The sequence below is a fragment of the Crocodylus siamensis genome, chromosome 4 (genome assembly GCF_052110815.1).
Source record: "Crocodylus siamensis isolate JL-2025a chromosome 4, ASM5211081v1, whole genome shotgun sequence".
NCBI classification, from domain to species: domain Eukaryota; kingdom Metazoa; phylum Chordata; order Crocodylia; family Crocodylidae; genus Crocodylus; species Crocodylus siamensis.
The window spans coordinates 198,709,640-198,727,075 of NC_143398.1; the positions used below are offsets into that span (position 1 = coordinate 198,709,640).

At 40.7% G+C, this 17,436-nt stretch overlaps 1 long non-coding RNA gene across 3 annotated transcripts in view; it reads left to right on the forward strand.

The window, feature by feature from the left end:
- The window catches only part of LOC149867404 (uncharacterized), a 115,780-nt gene extending 99,324 nt beyond the window's left edge, over positions 1 to 16,456 (forward strand). For 2 of the 3 annotated variants that reach the window (XR_016442030.1, XR_016442031.1), the window contains 2 exons: positions 2,412 to 2,738; positions 14,711 to 16,456. This is a non-coding gene — a long non-coding RNA (uncharacterized LOC149867404). The remainder of the gene's footprint in view (positions 1 to 2,411; positions 2,739 to 14,710) is intronic. The other variant, XR_016442029.1, reaches the window with a different exon arrangement.
- Positions 16,457 to 17,436: the final 980 nt, after the last annotated feature.

Below are 17,436 nucleotides of genomic sequence, written 5' to 3' on the forward strand. Positions count from 1 at the left end.
AGTGCCAGGGATACCTGCTGGCTAGCCCCACACTGAAACACCCTCGTGCCCCAGCCAGCTCCTCCACAGCACATTGAGCAGTGTTGGAGCAGCCCCAGGCTGGCCCCCTGCCAGCCAGAGCTGCTCTGGCTGGGCTCCAACTGCTGTGTGAATAAACATTTGAACATGCTTCTGAGACCAAATAACTCCAGGCACTTGGAAGAAAAACACTCTGGAGCAATAAGATCCAGAGTTTGTTTATGTACAGTAATTGCACATGTAGATGCACCCATTATGAAACAGCTTTTTACAGATTTCTGTATTTTTCTTAATTGCTGATACAAATAATTATGTCCATACAAACACTGGTCAATGTGGATGTGGCCCCTGTACTACAAGCTTTGAATAAAGGGTTTATCTTAAAACAGCTTGATATTACAAAGTGATACATATAGAAAAGGGTAACAAACTGCTTCCTATTCCCTTCCTATGACCAATGACTAGGGCCACTGACAAACATTAAATTAAAGGCATGATGCCACATATGCATGGCAGGAGGCACAATTGTGGGATCAAGCATCTGATTGCATTGTACCATATTGCTACTGCAGGGGGAGCCTGGGATCCATGATCCCAGGCTCCCCCTGCTCCAGCAAGCTTGGCTCCCTGTACTCGCCCAGCTAGGAGCCCTGACCAGGGATTTGACTCTGATGCATTCCCCCAGCTGGGAGACCCCAGGGAAGTGCTGGTAAGCTGAGTGGGGCTTCCAGCCAGGGGAGTTCATGACAGTTTGTAAATCTCCCCTGGCTGGAAGTCCCAGCCTCTGGAGCATGCAGGAAGCTTGAAGGGCTCTGGTGTGCTCCAGAGGCTGGGACTGCTGGCCACGTGTATAATTAAAGGCATGATAGGAACCAGCCATGAAGTTATTACACATATTTTGTATAATAACTTTGTGGCTTATTCCCCATTTTATCATGTCATTAACTGAATGAACATGTGGCTGGTCACTACTTAAAATAATGATAATTAATCAGTTAATTGAGTAATAAGTGTAACATCTGACAGGGGCCTATGTGTCTTTTTGTATGAGGGTACATTTCCCAGCATGGTAAACTAGTTCATGCTACACTCCACAGTGCCACAGCCAGCCTGCTACTGATATCCAGGCTACCTAACGTCATTTTCTCTGTGCTACATTGCAATCATTTTGGTGACTGCAGTGTAGACATGCCTTTCCCCTTGTCAGTGCCTTACAGGAAGTTCACAAAGCCTAGATAACAGCATACAGGAAGTGGGGCACCTTTACAGTTTCTGGAGGATTTATTCTGTCACACACTTTCCCTTCTTTGGATCCATTTCAAAATTTTCCAACTAAGACATTGTTAAATTGAACTGACAAGCTATAACAAAAACAATAACTGACTTTAACAACCTTTCAGGTTGCTTTAACACTAACTAAACATGTCTTGATAAGTCTCTTAGGCATTTCAGCAAGCTTCCCAATCTGCTATATTACAAAACCTCTTTAGGCAGGTCCTTATCGGTGACAGGCTGTTCAGTCTCATAGTCAATAATGGGATCAGTTTGTAAATTATTTTCAGCCTCTGTGTCTGTTCTCACTTCACTTGTCTCTGCCAAGTGTTCAGGTGTTTTCAGCAGATGCTTCTGAATTCTTTGCACAATTATTGCCTTCATTTAGGAAGATAATATGATCCAGGAGATTTCTTTGATCACTGTAGCTTTGTGCAGGCAGTGCCAACCTTGCCAAATTCCCACAGCCAACATTTTTACCTATAGCAGTAGTCTTGTTCTTTTGTAATAGTTTGCACATGCTTTCTCAGTCTTTTCCTCACTATTATGGATTCCCTTATCAACCTTTCCTTTTGTTTGAGATCAAGTATTTGTATGTCTGTTACAGAGGAGTTCAGCAGGTAGCTTTCCACAGTCCAGAGTGAAAGTTAAAGGTAGTTCTTCTTTTGCATCCATTGTTTGTTTTTAAATTCTTCATCATACATACTACACTTCAAGCTACTTCACTGGCTTTTGAGGATAGCTAGGACTAGATAGCTCATTATGATCATGACTTTTAACAGAAGACAAGTATTTTTAGAGTGGTAACTTTTATTGGGCAACTATGTCTACAACTATATCTACATTGTTGTCCAATAAAAAGATACCATGCTAAGATATTATTACCTCCAAAAAAAATCTGGGCCTTCCTAGCTGCATCATTACTCTGACACTATCATACAGTTTAGCAAATTCTAGTAATTTCCTATGCTCAAACTATAGTATGTTGTCAGTTACTGCTATTATTGCAATTCCATGAGTCCCAAAGTGTCTGACTGTTGCAATCTTTGAACAAAATACTTCTGAAATATTCATGAATTATAGTCATGTTATCATGCTTTCCAATATATTCACCTTTGCAGACACTGGAAGGTTACAAAAGGGCAGGACAGGTCCTCTTTTTGGCAATCAGAAGCAGCTGAAGCTACAAGGGAATTGCCTGCACCAGGAGCCTGATGATCCAACTTTCTTAAGCAGGAAATACAAAGATTTCTTCTTCCCCAGCGAGTTCCCCAACCAAGCTCCTTATCCATCTAGCCCCTTTCTGCACAGTGATACAGATTCATCAGGAAGAGTGGAGAGTGCCCCTACTAAAGCACTCTCCTTGAAGTGTGGATTTAGCCTCCTCGAGTTGGAGTGAACTTTGAACCTGAGTACCCACTTCCTGAGTAAGTTCTGTTACATAAAAGGTGAGCACAACCACCATCTCTTTCTACATTTTAAAAGAAAATTGGCCAGCCCTGCTCAGGGGCTTGAAGAAATTGTTGAAAGTCCCATGAGATGAAAATGCTGGGCTCTGGATTTTAAGTATATGGTAGGTACCCAAAAGCACTAGTCATTCTTTGAAAAAATTGACTGGAATTTTCCAGAAGTCAAAGTAGACCTCTCTTTTGTCTGCCTCTTACCTTCTACCTAAACATTACAGCTCCTGCCTTTGCCTTTCATATCATGTTTTAAACTTAAAGATAATTTTTATATTCTAGATATGAACTCTTAAAAATAAGCATTTAAGATTAAGTGAAATATATAGACAGATACTTAATTCTAGCAACACGTATTCTAATTAGGAGAGTTCCTAATAGCACTGAATAGCAGAATCATGACTCTTGAGAACAGCATGTTGGATATCAGTTTCTCTGGAAGGGTGTAGTGTCAGATTCATGTTTGAATTTGCAGTGCAGTTTAACACATGTCCATCTCAGCTCTCAACTAGTTTTACACAGCCACTTGACCTTGATGATAAAATTGATGATAGTAAAATCTAACTATGAAAAGACTGTATCACATTTTCATTTTGCAGCATGTAATATTAAGAACTGGAAGTGATCTTGTCTCTTCAATATCGCTTGCATCCTCACTATCAAAATCGTGGTATTGTCACTGCTTTTTTATTTTATTTTATAACAAAGACATGCTGATAAAAAAGCAGCAACTTCCATTCTAAGATTATAGTTGTGATGACTGAAGAAGACATAATAAAGATTGATTTAGACTAGAAATGCAGGGCCAAAGATGTGTGAACAAGTTTAAGATTAACATCAATCTTCCAGAATCTTTAAAATCACACAAACTTACTATTAAATGTAACTGCTATATAAACTAGTAATATGGATATAATGCTTTCTCACTGCTATGTGTTCCCTTCTCCAGTCATATGAATTATGTGAAGGCATATTAACACTTCAGTTTGAAAGTGTTTGACATGTTAACTAAAAACAGCTAGGAGATATATGATGGTCCTCAATTTAGAGACAGAGAAACTGACACCAATATTAAGTGAATTGCACAAGCAGGATGTCGGTCAAAGACATAAGTAGCTAGATCAACTAACTGAGGGAGCATCTTGGTATTCCAATCAGGGTGATGCTTAGTAATATACTTTCCTATATCCTCAGTGGCTTGGCCCACAAAGGTGGAATTTACCACTGTTTGATTAGTGGGGTTATTAGGATTACAATCACCACCATGTCTGGTCATAGCGCTCAAAAGTTTCTGGCAATAAACACTGGGATGCTCAGTTAGTCCTTGTTTAATGGCTTGGACTTTGGTCCAATCTGCCTTCTTCCGCCTTGCTCTCTTTAATCCCTCAAGGAGGGTCTGCCGGGCCCTTTGTAAAAGTCTCAAATCATCATCACCATGTCGATCATCATTTGGGTCCCAATTTGGAGGGTCTAGGGGCCAGGCAGTACGGTCCTGACCGTCGCCTTCTATGGCCCATAAATTGCCTTGATTGATAATTTCTGCTTTTTCTTCTTTACTAAGAAGAGTGCCTAAGAGCTGATTCATATCAGTCCAGGTCGGATTATGGGTGTTGATAATAGTTTCTACCCTGTGTTTCACTGCTTCTGGGTCATCCCTAAACTTGGGGGTATTAGTTTGCCAAAGAATGAGGTCCTGAGGGTTGAATGGGATACGAGTATATGGAAAGCTGACCCCTTCTTGAGAAGGGACGGGATACTGACGCAATGGGGCTAGACAGGCAGGCACCTTTTCCTTATTTTGGTTCCTCGTATGGGTAGACACGGGAGAGCTATCAACCGATGCTCAGGGTGCAGGAATATCCACTGGAGAGCTTATAACTTTAAGGTCACTCTCCTTTATTGAGGAAGACGATGACTCCGGGGATGAGTCTGAGTCTAGATCTGGGACAGGGCGAGGCAGCCATCCAGCTGGGTGCCATTCATCCTCCTCAGAATAGGGAGCAGTTGGGACGTATGGAGGTGGTAAAGCTCCAAAAGGGTTCTCTGGACTGACTCGAAGAGGTGCCAAGTGCTGGCCTTGAGTTTTTGTTGAATTATTATTGTTACGATCTTTTTTCCTTATAATGGCCGCATTTGCCCAAACATACCAAAAATCCATCTGACGAGGGCAAGAGCTCTCTAAAAACCCTCTAAGATATCTTAAAACTTCTTGTTCAAATAAACCAAGACTAGGCCATTGTCAACTTGGGTCCTGATAAGTATATCAAGGCCAAGCCGTTGTGCATAATTGGATTAATTTAGACTTTTTAACCTGATTAGTTCCTGGGATTTCAGCCCAATCTGACAGAACAGTTCCGAGGGGACTTTCTAAAGGGACAGAGACAGATTCTGTTTGTCCCATGTTGTCTCCCTCGGTGGGGTACCCCTTATACCTTTAAACCAGAATACCAGAGTCGACTTTCAAACTAGACTCAATCAGTGCCCTAAATGGAAAAGGGGACTTATCAGAGAAAGAGCAGAGATAGGAATCAGTTCCTCAGTGCGCGAATAGAAACATAAACTGCGCCACACAGCTTTCCCGGCCCAAAAGGGTCAAACGGACAACCCACTAGGATTGCCTGTGTCACCAGGGTGAGGAACTGAGAGAGAGACGGGCCTAAAACACACAGACAAGACCAAACAAGCACATATAACAAAGCAAAATCAAATATTTCAAAACTAGCGTGAGCATTGTTCCAATTATTGCCTGAGAAACACTGTACTCGAGGCCCAGGACTGGCACCTCTACTGTCTCTGATCTGGAATCACCTTACCTCCGTGCCAGAGCCATCAACCCCCCTTATCAAGACCCCTAGGGTAAACTTATCCCGTAGCTGGCTTGGGTGTTGCTGCAGGGGATGGTGGCTGAGGCCTGGAGAGCTAGGGTCCCATCTGGGTCGCCAAAATTGTCAGCAAAACCCGAGTTAGCTGCCCAAACAGGAAAGGAAAGTCTGGTCCTGCATCATGGGCACTAGCTGTGATAATATAAGTCAAGAGACACAGGAGTGCCAGTAGAAAATTTATTGCTTCTGCAGAAGGGCAGACTCCTGCCTTAAGAGCTACCCCGAGGAATTTGTAACTCCCATATTTATATGGTTCCTTTTACACGTGCTTAGTTGCGCGCGCAATGAGATTAGTCATAACATAATATTTCTGTTAGTTTATAATTATCTCTTGCAATGGGAACCATCACAAGGGCATGCTCCTTTTTCCAGCTGGGTCAAGCCGACCTCGGTGTCTTCCTTTTTCCAGCTGGGTCAAGCCGACTCCGGAATAGTTTTCTTTTCTATATTAGTACTTATGTTTCCTAAATTATATTTAGTATGAGTTGCTCATATATAAGTTAAATTGCTCACTAATCAATTTGTTAGACGGATATAAAAATACTACATATACTTATTCCTGGGACCTACTCAACTAATCAGGCTAACTCAAATTTTTATATCACAAATCAGTGCCAGATCTGGGACTAGAACTATCACCCTCATTATTCTACTTAGTAATCATTACACTTTAACCAAGGACTAAGTTAAATGTGTAAGCAGAAGCCAGAACTCAAGACAGTGTACTAACCTTACCTAACCTACCCTAACCATCGAGCTAGTGAGTTGTGATCCCTCTTGCTTGCTCTTTCTTGTCCAGTGAAGTTTGAATTCTTTGCTGCAGAATGGAACCGATTCAAGAAGAGAAACAGAACAGGCCTGCACTCCAGAACAGCTAGCAGCCAGTTGGTTAAAATATTTTCCTGCAAGGAGGGAAATACGAGTTTGAATCACCCCAGTCTGAAGAAGGCATTGGGTGCCTATACACATGCTCTGGGGTGGGGGTGGGGGGGCATTTTCATTTGAGTGGCTCTCAGAAGAGCCACTAAGAGCCACTGTAATTAAAATGCTGCAGTGTCTTGTGTATTCAGTGTTCTACATTTCAAAATGGCCATGGGGACACTTTAACTAAAGCTTGTTCAATGAGCTTTAGTTAAAGTGCCCCTCCCACCATTTTGAAATGTGGGACACTGAATACACAATACGCTGAAGCACGCTGGAGCATTCTAATTACCAGACTTGGCTCCAACATGTTCTAATCAGAACGCATCAGAGCACATGTATAGGCTCCCATTTTTTACCAGTTTCCATGGTTGAGTCCTCTAACTACTTATAAAATGTAGACAAGGGAAAGGCTGCACTGTCTCCTCCTCTGAATCCTTTTCAAAAGGCAGAATTGCCCTGAATTGAGTTAGTCTACAAATTCCCCAGTGGTTAAGATTTAAGCCACAGCTTTTCTTCAGAGCTTCCACTGGCTCACTTAAATAGCTGAGCCTAAATTGGCTACCTGTTACTAATCTGTGCTCAGGAAGTGTCTAACCCTACCCAGAGATGCGACTAATGAGTTTTGCATCTTGGGCAAAACTCACCTATGTGGAAGAAGGAAAGGAGGCTGGTCTTGCCTGCCCGGGTTTTCTCAGCATGCAGATCCTCTAGCTGGATGGTGCAGATCTGCTCCAGCCCAGCTCCTCTGGCTGTGTGGTGCAAGGCTGCTTTAGGGATGGTAGGGAGCACCAGAATGGTACCCACTCTAAACTGACACCTGGGGCTGGTGCCTCACTTGCCTCAATGCTACTGACTCTACCCTTCTATTGTATAGGGAGTTTAGGTGCCTAAATCAGTGCTATGGATTCTGCTATGGGAACCAGGTATCGTCTTGCTCAGTGTTGCAATATATGTCCTTTTGAGAAGCTAGCCATTCATCTCTCTTTTCCTCAATTTCACTTTTGTAAAATGCCCTACTTCAAAAGAGTGGTCTAAAGACAAATACATTAGAGATTGTGGGGTGTCCAGATATTTCCACAGAACTACCTTGTATAGAGCTAGTTAATCAGGACTAGTATAATTAAGTAGTATGTATAAATACAATTGGTTTCTTAACAAAAAGTTTCTCTTACTCATGTATTGAAAATAAGTTTTTTTACTTCTCTGTAATCCTACTAGTCAGAGAAGGAAATCACCATTTTTGAAGCAGTTTTATTAATTTGGCCCATGTAACAAGTCATCCTCCCCAGCACCAACTTCCCTAGTAATCCACGTTTTACGTAGGGCACCTTTGGAGCCTTCTTGGGAGTTCTTATATCCTGCCCTATACTCTCCTGCCATGTCTTGATGGAAATTATTATGATGATGTTCTTGCTAGTGGGAGACTGCCTATTGCATCATGCAACTTGGGGCCTTTCACCTATTTGGGCCTGACCCCTGTTTTTCTCTAGCTAGGCCTCCCCATCTAAACCCACTAAGCAGGGTTTGACTCTGAGGCTCTAGCCTTTTCTGGTGTCTTGAGACTCATGGCCCCCCTTCCTACTCCAATCTGGAGCCCTGGCCCAGTGGTCCAAGCTCCAGCCCCACAGCTAGAGGGTTGCAAGTTCAAAACCAGGGGATGACCCTGAAGTCACACCCTCTCAGTCCAAAAAAAAACGAAATAAAATTGCACCCCAGGTGTACCAGACCTCCCTGGCCCTTTTAAGATCACACCTTCAGGTGCCAGGGTCTGTGCCCCCCAAAAAGCCAGGCCCCCCTGTGCTGGGGTCCCCAAAATGAGGCCTCTACCTCACCCAAGCCACCAGTGTTATTCAATAATCAAAGGAAAAAATAATAACTGTCACCAACCAATATGATCCAGCAAAGCAGCAGGTCTGCTTACGTTTGCAGGGTTCATGCCTCAGCTCCATTCCATCAACTGCAGTCCTTGCTGTGGTGCGGCTGCCATCTCCCAATGGCTTCCATAGTTCCCGCCTTTGGATTGCTCACCCAGCTTCTCTGTGGAGCTTTCAGAGGCACTGCTGTCCCCCCTTACTGCCACTTTGCCCAGGGTTTTTATAGTCCTGCCCCTTCCCGTCAGCTGACTAGCTGGCCAGGCTCAGGATTTCACCCCTTCCTTATCAGCACCCTATGCCCAGAAAGTTCTAGCCTGCTTTCTGGTGACAGGGCTAGGGTTCCCTGTTACAGACCACCTGTTGCAAAGTTGCAATAGGAGGTGTAGATACTCAGTATCTTTACATCTTGAAGGTAAAGAGTAAAGGTGTAATCTGCCTACACAACAGCATATATGTGGAGCAGATATCAGGCATACAATAAGTAACTCCAATCTGAGAAAATGTAAGTTACTTCATTGAGCAGTTAGTAGTAACTAGATACTGGTGTGAATAACACAGGTGTACACATGTGTCTGTAGCATCAGTCACATTTATCCCAGGATAGGCCTTTGTTCAACGCAAACAGTTACTGATTCCCTTACCACATACTGGTGAGGCACTATAATACAGCTTATTGCAAGGAGCTACCCAGGGAAAGATGGTTGTCTGTCCATTCCTGCCACCATTATAACTTATATCAGTATACAAGCCAATGTAAGTTAGATAGGAATAAATGTGACATGTGCTGCACCCTAGTATCAAAACTTCTAACTTCAACAGTTATCAGTTTCCTTGTGACATTTAACATAAACAAGGTTGTGTGAAACTAATTTGCAAGTATCACCAAGCCACAAAAGTGTCTATTAAAGAAAACAAATGCTAGTATGTTGATGCTGTCAGCACCATTAAAAAGTGGTGATTTCTTGATGAAGAAATATATGTTAGAGTCCTTTTGGAAACTAAAATACATTTCCTGAGCTATGCCATAATCAAAGGGTGCTACACAGAAGTCTTTTAAGACTAAGGAAAAGTTATTTGCTCTGTGCAAACCTTGACTGGCTTACTCTGGAAAAACACCAGGACAATGTGTTTCCTTTCCCCTAATACTGAAGGAGTACATGCAGTGTGTTCTGAAACTGCATCAGTAATTGCTAGAAGTGGTGGTAGTGTTGCTATGGTGGTGCAGGGAATAAGCCAACAGGAATACTGGTGAAGTGAAGTAATATCTTTTTATTGGAGCAACTGTACAGCTGGGAGAGAGGTTAGGCAAGATTTGGGGCACAAAATGTCTTACCTCTAGTCTAGGAAAGGAACAAATGCAGCCTTGGTTGAAAGGTTGGGGGTAAAGTGTCAAACTAAAATGACATCAGGTAAATTAACTTCTACCTCTGCTGTCTTAAATTATTTCCCTACTTTAATGGATCAGAGTTGGGTTTCCCCTCGGGCTGTGCAAAGCTTCAGTCCCTGATTCAATTCAGTGTAGACTCGGCCCAATTCAGTGGCCAAATCTCTGAATCCAAATTGAATCAGGAGAACGTTTAATCTCTCTGAACTGATTCGGAGAGATTTGGAAAGATTCAGTGATTTGAATATAGACACAGCTTTAAATGTTTTTTCTACATACCTCAAGATACCAGGCAGTTCATGAATGCTGAGATGCTGGGCCAGATGGAGCGTCCCACAGCAGTGGGCAGGGGGGTCTCCAGCACACTCAACAGCAGACCCAGAAGTGCGGAAGCACTTCTGGTCCACTTCCAGATCCATCGGGGAGCATGCTGGGGGGCCTCCCCCCACCCCCTGGCTCAGCAACTGGTGCCTCCTGGGTCTGGGTGGGCACCCATGCTGATCACTGAGCTGGGGGAGTGCGAGGGAGCTCCCCAGTGCACTCTCTGGCAAACCTGGAAGTGGACTGAAAGCGCTTCTGCTCCACTTCCGGATTTATAACCGAGCACGTGGAGGGGCCCTCCATGCTACTGTGGGATGCTCCATCCACCCCACCATCACAGCATTCACGAGCCATGCCTAGTACCTGGAAGTATGTAGAAAAAACATTTAAAGCTGTGTGTATGGCTGAATTGCTGATTTTCTGAATTAGCATCAAATCTTCAGATCTGGATCCGGCCAAATCAAATTGGGGACAGTGATCCGAATCAACAAATCAAATCACTGTCCCTGATTTGGGCCGAATCTGAATCCCAGTTGAATACAGCCCATTTTGCACACCCCTGGTGCCTCCCCACACACACCACTATTTCATATCTTTCTTCCACAATTGTGTCTTTCTAATCAACCCTTAACAGACATTTTCCTCCTGATCTTTGCGTTATATTTCTACCCTAATACTCTACTTCAATGAAGCTCTTCAGCAAAGTATTTTAATAGTTCTCTCCACAACCCCTATCACCAAAAAATGAAACTTCTGTCCTACTCTTTCATCAGTAAGTGTATTATCTGCGTGCGTTATTTGTCTTACTTTAGACTATAGAAACCTTTGTTACAGTTGCCCTGTTAAACTTGATTAGCAGGATCAAGCCCTCATAGATTTTTAAGGTGCTTGGTGACATTGTCAGTGTCATCACTTTTTTGGTACTGGTTAGAGAATGAGTTCAACAATTGATATGTTGCTATACATGGCACTTCACCTATTCCTCCCCTCATTTTTAACTGGGAACTGGAAACCACCTACTTTGACAAATTGTGTTTAACATTGTTTAAGAAAAAAGTTTAAGTACAAGACAAAGTTTAAAAAGAAACATAATTATATGCTCATTTACATACTACCAAATATGGGAGGAGGGGCTTGTTCTGTGTGTGATTACTTCTTTCTGACACTAATTGGAACTCTGCATGGATTAAACAGAGAATATGACCATTAGTGACAATACTAAATGAAACAAATCTCCAGAATAATACCGCTTTTAGAAAAGAGGCCATTTTTGCAGTTCTTTGTGGTAGTGTCTGCGTATCAGGTGTGATTAATGACTAAAGGATCCCTTTGAATTATTCTAATTATGTAGTATGTTAATGAAGGGACTAGATAAATATTAACAGCTAAAAATTGCCATTAAAAAGTAAGAAATAATTGAAAGCAGATACATAAGATAAATTAAGCTTTGTTACAAACTATAGTAGTCCATGACAGTGAGCTGGGAAGAAAAAATTGTCCGTGTAATTTAGAACACACTCAAGATCATACCACAAATGTTTGAGCAATTGATAAGAATGCTGTGCATGTTAAATTACTGACATTGTTGTACAATTACAACCTTGTATCACGTTGACTTTCAGACAAATATGAGTACAGTGATGTCTGACTGATTTCTTAAACAACTGTTCAAGTAAATTCCCTCTTTGTTTTAATAAACACAGCACATTGCTACATCATCACTGCACACTTGGCCTGCAATAGCAAATGCAATGTGCAAAGACTGGAATTCATATTCTCAAATATGGTCCAACCCCCCTGCCCATAGCTGACATGCTTAATCTATTTCATTTCCTTCATCCATATTCCTCTGGATGCCGTCTTTTGTCCAATCCTATAAAACAATCCCTTCGTTTCCTTCTCCCTTATAGACTCTGCTCTTGGAAACCACTTTTTCAGTCAACACTGTCCTTCATAAACACTGCTTTTAAATAGACTTCTTCACTAAACTTATAAACTCCAGCCTTCCCTTTCATGAGGTTACAATGAGATAATGAAGACAAAAGAGAGAGAATATTATTTTTTATTGTACCCCATCTTTTTCTTATCTGTCTGTTAACTCTTTTGGAGCATGAGCTCAGATAGTTGGTTATCATGTTAACTAGCCCAACTTAATTGAAAATAAATTAACTCCTTTTAAAACAGAACCAGAAACTCTAGTCTACGTGAGATCTACTTGAACATTAAGAGATAAGCATATATGAAATTTCCATTCAACATATGAGGTGCCAGTGGAATGTTAGCAGTTACACCCAAGAGTTGTTTTTTATCTTATGATGAAATGTTGTACTTTTGAAATGCTTACAGCAGTCAAAATACATTTTCATGCTGCAAGACACATCTCTTTTAAAAGTTTGCCTTTTTTTTTTCACCATCGGGGGGGGGGTAGTTTTTATCATTGTTTCCATGCTTGAAAATAACTGAATGCTTTTTACTCACTCCTACAATGACAAGATGTGGTGATTTGAGGAATCTCTCCATATCCAATCTACAGCTTCTGGTTGATTATGGAATTGCTGTATCATGGAATGCTTCAGTATGTCTGCCATCAATTGACAGGGGCTAGCTCACGTATCTTCCAGACTAGGGACAATGGTAAATTGTTAATCTTTAGGGGAGGATGCAGACAGGTGTACCAGCTGAAACACTTCCAAGTGAAACACACTAAGAAACATTTTTAGAAGGAAACATTTCAGTCAGGGGACATATATTTGGTCCTGGTAGAAGTCCTGCCCCCCAGCTGATACATTTCACAATGCTGCAGCCTCCTCTGCCACAAGTTAGCAGGCACTCAAAGAGGCTGCAGTAACCTGCACCTCTGCTTTCCAGTCCCCCCTCCCCACTTCCCCCACAGGGATGGGAGGTAGAGCAGACAGGGATATGGACTGGGGTGGCTTTACCAGCACGGCTGAAAAGAGTCAACATAGCAAAGACACTTTTGAGCCCTTCGCTAACATTATCTTTTTAATGGAATGGTATGTCCATAACCTTTACTTTATATTCAAAGTTTTTCAGACTATGTCATAGCGTATAGCAAATAGCTTAAACCGTTCAAAAACTCATACCACACCATATTTGATATACAGACCCCCAACTCAGCAAAATTTAAAGTCAGTGAACTGGCTGAGATGATGGAGTCAATAACCTTTTAATGAAAACAAAAATCCTTGAAGTTGCTGGTGTTGTCATGGTTGGCACAAATATATTGACTGGACTGTCATAGTTTAACCCTGATATGGGAAAAATTTGCATACCTCTTTACTTCTGCTGAAGTAATTCTTGGTTAGTATTTGCTGGATCAAGGGCTGGTGGCCAATTAAATATTTACTAAGGGTGACATTTTACTACTCTTACCTATGCTGACTATTAAAATACTTACCAGCATAAATAATGGTGGCAAAGTTGTACCCTCAAAAACAAACACAAGTTACTCTATATATGGGACTTTGAAACAAATTTATCAAATACTTGTTATCATTCAATGAATAAAGCTGATGTCTCTCACTGACAGTACTTTGTCCTTCAAAACTGTACTATTTCATCAACACTTTAATTATAGAAATTAAGATCTTATTGAGTGATCATTGAATAATACCAAGGGTACTGTTATTAGCTTGGCCAATACCACACACTATTACAATTATACTTTGGATTTGATTCTGCTTATTTCTTTAAAACCACATATATATTTGCCTAATTTAAAAAAAGATTGAAAAATGGAAGAAAAAGAGAAAAACTACTAGATTCCCAAACCAATGGTTTTCAAAAAACTATAAGTTCCTTAAAGTGTTTGGGGTTTGTGATCCAATGGGCAAATATATTGATGTCATTTATTTACTATCTTCAGTGTTTTGCTGGGTTGTTTTTTTTTTGTTTGGGGGTTTTTGGTGGGGTGGGGGTTTGCCTTTAGGTGTGATGGATGCTGCCAGACAAAACTAGGAGCTTTTCTGTGCTGAAAAGGATTTTCTGATAGAATTATTCTGCCAAATAGAGTTCAGACCACTTTGCCAAGCAAAATAAGTTATATTGGAAAGGGACTTCTAGGGCTTTGCTGACAAAGTTATGGCAGTTAGAGATGTAATCCTTTTTTCCACCCATACTCCTAAATGACATAGCCTCTCTGACAAAACTTTTAACTGTAAATGACCCACCTGCTCATAATAACCCAGTCAAAATATTATTTTATTGGCAAAAGAAAAATGTGTTTAGAGAAAGTAATCTGAATAGGACTCAAATTAAAATAATTACTAAGAATATAGGATTAGAAGGAATCTTCTGGGTCACTAAGCACAGTCCTTGCCTACTGTAGGCACCACATCATGTAATTCCTCTCATGAACTCCTTGGCTCCATCTGAAATTAATTAGGGGTTTTTTTTATTCCCCCCACACTCACCCCCTACTATCCTAATTTAAGGCTGATGTAGAACTTCACTCTGATAAATATAGCCTTACTCATTTGCAGCTTAATTTGTGGTAAGTATATATTTGTTGCTCTTCAGTTGAAATATTTCTTCTCTCTCCCTGATATTCCATAGATTTGCAGTTGTGACCTTACTAGAGGAAATTTCAGATCAAGCAGAAATTGGACAGCAAACATCAACCCAGTCTCCAAAACTCACAAAATAATTTAAGCTTAAAGAGGTACTCCCTGAAAACCAGAAACTTGCTTTGCGACTCCTCCAGTGACATTCTATTCTGATGCTTTCTGTTGCTTATTTTAGCTACCTGTGCTTTAAGTATAATATTATCAATGCCATATTCTGTATTATCACCCTTTTAGCCAAGATAAAGGGGCAGGCAAGTTCATCTAAGGAAGAAATTCAAATTGTGAATAGCAAATCGTTCCTTAAGTTATTTTGGTACTTTTAGAGTATGCTAGTGCTAAGGTCTGGCAGGCTTTCCAGGTGAAATTCAGTTGTGTCTGAATTCAGAATTCCCCAAGCTTCTTGGATCAAATTCTCACCATGTGATTCAGCAAAGAGACTCTGGGGTATGTGTGTTCAGAGTCTGCATATTTGTCTTCCTTCAGTGCTATTTGTATAGCTCCTTTTAAATATTTTTTAGGATGACAGTGTTTGCATTTGGCCTACTTTGGCTATTATTAGATTCTTTCTATGCTTCATGATTGACTCTTTCCTAAGATGCCATGTAAGAGGCCTGAAGTCTTTTACATGTGGTATTTAAATATTTGATTTCTTCCATTAGTTTGTCTTCCTGCCCTGTTTCCCTCTTCAAGAGCTTTCAGCAATAACTTGAAAAAATCTCAAGGCCCTACAACTTTCTGTAAATCAGCTTTAAAAACCCAGTGGTATCTAGGTGGAAGCTAATAAAGAAGTGCTACATTTCACAATCAATGACTATGGGGTTAAAGTAGAAGTAGCAGCCCAGAAGAGTTAAGAGATCCCTAGTTATCATATGACAGCGTGTGCACAGCACATAGTGTCTAAGGATAAGTGCTCTTTCTCCATGGCTGCTTGACAGCAAGAATCCTAATGATTATGATAAGTGTTAGCAACTAAGAAGGGGGGAGCCCCTTTGTGCCTATTGTAAATAGCAGGGAAGATCCTGAGATGAGGGCCTTTAAATGTGGATGTGGAGTTGGCTTATTTCTCTGGCTAGCATAACAGCCTTTACACGTATGCTTTCCCTTATCACATCTGTCCCATCCCCTCTGCGCCACTGAGTCCAGCTGTGATGATTATTCTTTTTTTCCCCAAGTATCAGCAAGACTATTCCAACTATTTGTGGTATATAGAATGCCCTCTCTGTTTTGATCTGCCAAGCCATTCCCCTCTCCTCCTTCAAATCCCTCCTAGTCCTTAATACCCACAGGAAGTGAATCACTGACTGAATAAGGTGAGATTGGTGGAAACTGCAATTTCAACTATCCCTGGAACACACTTCCAGAATACTAGATCTGTCAGCTTCCCTGTGGTATATCCAGGCCACTAAACAGCCCCAAGTGACCATTCACAATTCTTGCCCATAGCTTGCAGTACAGTCATGCTCACAACACATCTGATGGCTGGTGGTTTAATAGAAATATAATAGGAATAAATTATTACAATTGAAAATGAAAAACTTCAACAGACTGACTTTTGCCATTTCATGTAAGAGCTGTAATATGGTTTGAGCTAGTCACAGTAAGGTGACAAAGTTTCAGAAAATTATATTTTTAAGAGAACTTTAAAAGTAAAAGTAACTGTGTTCTAATTTGTTTTCATTGTTGTCTTATGTTATTTGTTCCTAAAATATACACCTGATCTTCTGGACTCCTTGTATTTGTGTGTCTCTTGGAAATTATTCTTGTACTGCTTAATAAACTGCTTCTACAATATCTCTTCTGCATTTAGCTACATCCTTGGAACTAAAGAAGAATGCATAATATTCTTATAAGATCAGAGAAAATCCCAAGTCAAGAAATTTAGATATGAATCCAACTTTCCCAAGAGTTCTGAATTATTTGTATGCAGAGATATTTGGGGAGTGGAAAGGAACCATAGTTACAAACTTCTAAATCCCAAACAGGTCTTATCGAACACATAAGTTGTTCACTTGTATTAACGTGGAAGTACTGAGAATGAAACGTAGTGCGTATTACTGTACTGCATGATTTTCATTTAAGTGGTTGTTGATGATCTTATGTACTGCTGATGAATCAAAGTATGTTGTCTAGCAAAACTTCAAAGAAATACATGGCTAGATGGTAAAATGATACTTTCACATGACTGGGTAATTTAATGTAAGTAGTATAGCTAGGAATCAAAATGGAATATTTTTCCCCAAGTGATTAAGCACAATTCTTCACACTGCTAAAGCATTTCTCTGAGTTCATTCAGGTATCTAATAATCTGATTGGATCACAGCCAGGAGCTAGCTGAACAGGCTGGTGTGAGTGATGGAAGCAATGAAAATATTGCTGAAAAGTGAAGTTTCAAGAAAAAAAGTCTTATTTGATTTTTTTAATAGAAATGATTTAAATCTCTTTAAAATGCAAACTCAGAGGACAACACTGAACAACAAAAAAAGGGTGCAAGCATGAATACCCAACATTTCTGCATGAACTACCATCTGCAGTTTAAATGTCTGTGTAAAGTGCTCAGGTATGTTTTAGTGGATAGGAAAATAACAAAAACTTCCCATCCAATATAGACAAGGAGAAAATCAACCTTTCCTCTCATCTAGAATAGACTTTATGCTCACAGCTGGGTTTTAGACTGAAGCACTCTAAGTGCATTAAGCAAGGCTCCATGTATTTCCT